General features: G+C 34.9%; 1 pseudogene; it reads right to left on the minus strand.

The window, feature by feature from the left end:
• Nucleotides 1–3,010: 3,010 nt before the first annotated feature.
• Nucleotides 3,011–3,140, minus strand: LOC111727904 (annotated as a pseudogene).
• Between the last annotated feature and the right edge of the window lie 709 nt (nucleotides 3,141–3,849).

The raw sequence follows: 3,849 nt of genomic DNA on the forward strand, positions 1-3,849 counted from the left end.
ATTTTAAAATTTGCATTCTTAAGATTCATTCTTTGCACTGTAAAATTCTATGGATTTTGGTTTATTTATAATGTCATGTGTCCACTATAATAGTAACACACAGTTGTTTCCCAACTGTGAAAAAGAAAGCCCTTGTACTTCACCTATTCAACATGTTCTCCACCCGCAGGCCCCTGAAAACCATTTTCTTTTTGTTTTCTAGAACTTGACCTTTGCCAGAATGTGATATCATTAAAAGCATAGAGTACGTATCTTTCCAGATTGGCTGCTTTCACTTAGCAACATGCATATAATATTGATTCATGTTTGAGTGTATGTGCGAGTGTGTATTGATAGCTCTTTTTTTTGGTCCTTTATTACTGAAAAAACATTCAATCCTATGTATCGAAGGACCACAGGTTGCTTTCCCATTCACCTTTTAACGAACGCCTTGATTGCTACAGTTGGAGATGATTATGAATAAAGCTGCTGCAAACATTTGCATACTGCCTTTTGTGTGAACATATGTCTTCATCTCATTCGTGTAACTACCTAAGAAACATAATTACAGTGGGTTGTACGGGAAAACTGTACTTAGCTTTGCAAGAAACTGCCTACCTGTCTTCCAAAGTGGCTGCACCACTTTATATTTTCACTAACAGAGTGAGAGTTTCTCAGTTTCATGTCCTCACCGATTTTTACTATTAGTTACTTTTTAAAAGTTTAGCCAATCTAATACTCTTGAAGTGATGTAACATCGATATTTTAATTTACAGTTTCCTAATGACATATGATGTTGAAAATGTTTTCATATTCTTATCTACCATTTCTGTATCTTTCCTGAGGTGTCTAGATTTGTTTTCTACTTTCTGTGTTATTTGTTTTCTTATTATTAACTTTAAGGGTCACGTGTATGTTTTAGATATAAGTCCTTTATTGACAATGTGTCCTGAAAATATTTTCTCCTAGTCTAACCTGTCTTTTCATTCTCCTGATAGTGTCTTTCACAAAGCAAATGTTCAAATTAACAATTTTTTTTTCTTTCATGGATTGTGTTTGGGGGTTATATCTAAAATATCATCACCAAACCCAAGGTCACATAGATTTCTTTTCTTCCTAGAAGTTTTATAGTTCTCCTCTAAAAGTACCATAGCTTTCTATTTTACATTTAGGTTTATGGTGCATTTTTGTGAAAGGTGTAGGGTCTATGTCTAGGTTCATTTTAAAACAAGTGGATATCCAATTTTTTTTACCATTATCTATTGGAAAGACTTTCTATTCTTGGAATTGCCTTTGCTTCCTTGTTAAAAATGAGTTGACTGTATTTGTTTGGGTATTTTTCTTGAGTCTTTAATGGAGTTATGTGACAATGACTAGTCGATGAGTGGAATGTTAGAATAAATGCTGAAATTGGATACTTTAAGTCATTAAACTTTGTTCTTCAGTATCATGTCTGCTATTCTAGGTCTTCTGCAACTATAGAATCATAATGTTGATGCCAACACAATAGTCTCCTGGGGTTTTGACTGAGATGACATTGAAGGTATAAAACAAGTTGGGAAGAAATTACATTTTATTAATATTGTGTCTTCTTATTACCAAAGAGGGTCCAGCCTGTATGTGTCAGGTGAATGCAGAGACGGGAATTAGGCCGAACAAGCTATATTGTCAGAAGGCCAGCAGTTCTGGAGAACAGGGAAAGTAGCCTCTCAAATCTGTTTTGTTCTTCCATTTACAAAACCATGGTTGTATACATAAAAGTTCAAAGCAAAAACCATGCTAATCCTTATCTTAAACAACCATAATTGGCATAACCAAAAGCAACATTTCCAATTCAAAAGTTAATCTCCTAAATCAATTGCCCTAAACTGTGCAAATATACACTTTTAGGTTAAATCTGAATTTATAAAACAAGACACAAGGTAAAGTTCATGTTGCACCAAACTGACCAGACCAGCTGGGTCGTGTCAGCCCTGGCCTGACTCCATGTTCTTCTCACTACATGTGCTCTCATTCCAATCTATGAACATAAAATAAATCTGTTAATTTATATTTGCCTTGATTTCTTTCATCTTTGTACTTTTTCTGCATACAAATACTGCATGAATTTTTGTTAGATTCATAGCTATTTCATTTTATTGATGCTGTTATAAATAGTATGCTTTTTAAAATTTCACATTCTAATTGTTCATTGCTGAGTATCTTATATTAACCTTCTATTCTGCAAACTTGCTCTATTCAGTGTAATAATCCAGGAGATTTCTTGTTAATTATTTGGGGGTGTGGACATAGGCAATCTTGTCATCTGCAACAAAAAGTTTTATTTTTTCCTTTCCAATCTGTATACCTCTTATTTTCTTTTTTGTCTTATTGCAGTGGCTTGGACTTCTAGTGTGGTATTGAAGGAGTTGTGGGAGAAGACATCTTGATTTATTCTTGATGTGAGGGAGAAATGGCCAGGATTCTTACTCTTGAGAACAATATTAACTTGAGCATTTTATAAATGCTCTTTGTCAAGTTGGGAAAGACTGCTCCTGTTCCTAGTTCGCCACATGTGATTGTCATGAATAGGTATTGAATTTTGTCCTATGCTTTTTCTGCATCAACTGATGTGTTCCTATAATTTTTCAATGTTTTGCATATTGATGAGATAGATTATATTAATCGATTATTGAACCAACCTCTGTACCCAAAATAAATCCAAGTGTATAATACTTTCTATAATTGTTGGATTCGATTTTCTACATTGTTTTGGAGAATTTTTGCATCTGTGTTCAGGAGAAATATTGGTCTATAGTTTCCTTCCTTTTTTTTCTGAAGGAAGTTCAGAAATATTGGTCTATAGTTTTCCTTCCTTTTTTTTCTGATATGATTTTTCAATGCTCATTTATAGCAGCAACAAGAATAAGATAGCAAAAATAAAATAATTCTGGGCAGGTGTGCTGTCCCATACGTGGCTACCCCTGCCTCTGAAAGTCAGAAATCATTAATTGTAGCATTCCTGAGGCTTTTCCAAAGAGAGAGAGCTGTGGGTTGTTTCTTCCACATGAAATAGCTGTTCTCCACTGAGATTCTAGAACAGGGGACAGACCATAGGAGACAGTCCTTGAGGCCTCTGTTTGAAACCAACAGCTACAGAATAACTGCTCAGTCAGGGCCACTAGCTTTCCTTTCTTGTGGTGACTTTATCTGACTTTATCTTTTTGGTGATAAAGTAATGCTGGCCTCATAGAAAGGATTATATTGTAGGCATCCTTTTTATATTTCCGGGAAGAAATTGTGGAATATTTATGGTCTTTCTTTTTGAAATGTTTGGTGTAATTCATCAGGGAAACCAGCTGGGGCTGGTGCTTTCTCTTCTCTGGAAGGTTATTAATTATTGATTCTATTTCTTTGATACAAATAGGCTTATTCAGTTTATCTGCTTTCCCTTATGTGAGCTTTGGTAGTTTATGTCTGTTAAGAAATTGGTCCACTTCATGTACACTACCAAATCTGCAGGTGCAGGGTTGCTCACAGAGTTCCTTTAGTATGCCTCTGATGTCCGTGGAATAGGTAGTGATGATCCTGTTGCATTTATGATACTGGTCATTTGAGTCTTTTTCGTCTTAGTGACAATAACCTCAAATCTCTGAGTTTATTTTTATCTGATTTTGTCTAAGAAATAGTTATTCACTTTATCATCCAAAAGTCACTTTATGTTTAAAATAAACCATCTGGAGTATACATAGCAATGACTTTCTCTGGAGAAAAGTCCCAGTTTCTCAGACACCAGTTTGCACCAGGAAAGAAGCATCCACTAGAGATGGAATCTGAACTCATTTTCTAATCTACCGCAGGATAAAATCCCACTTGACTGAGAACTTTTAG

This window comes from Otolemur garnettii, unplaced genomic scaffold (assembly GCF_000181295.1).
Source record: "Otolemur garnettii isolate 467f Iridium unplaced genomic scaffold, OtoGar3 scaffold00129, whole genome shotgun sequence".
Lineage (NCBI taxonomy): Eukaryota > Metazoa > Chordata > Mammalia > Primates > Galagidae > Otolemur > Otolemur garnettii.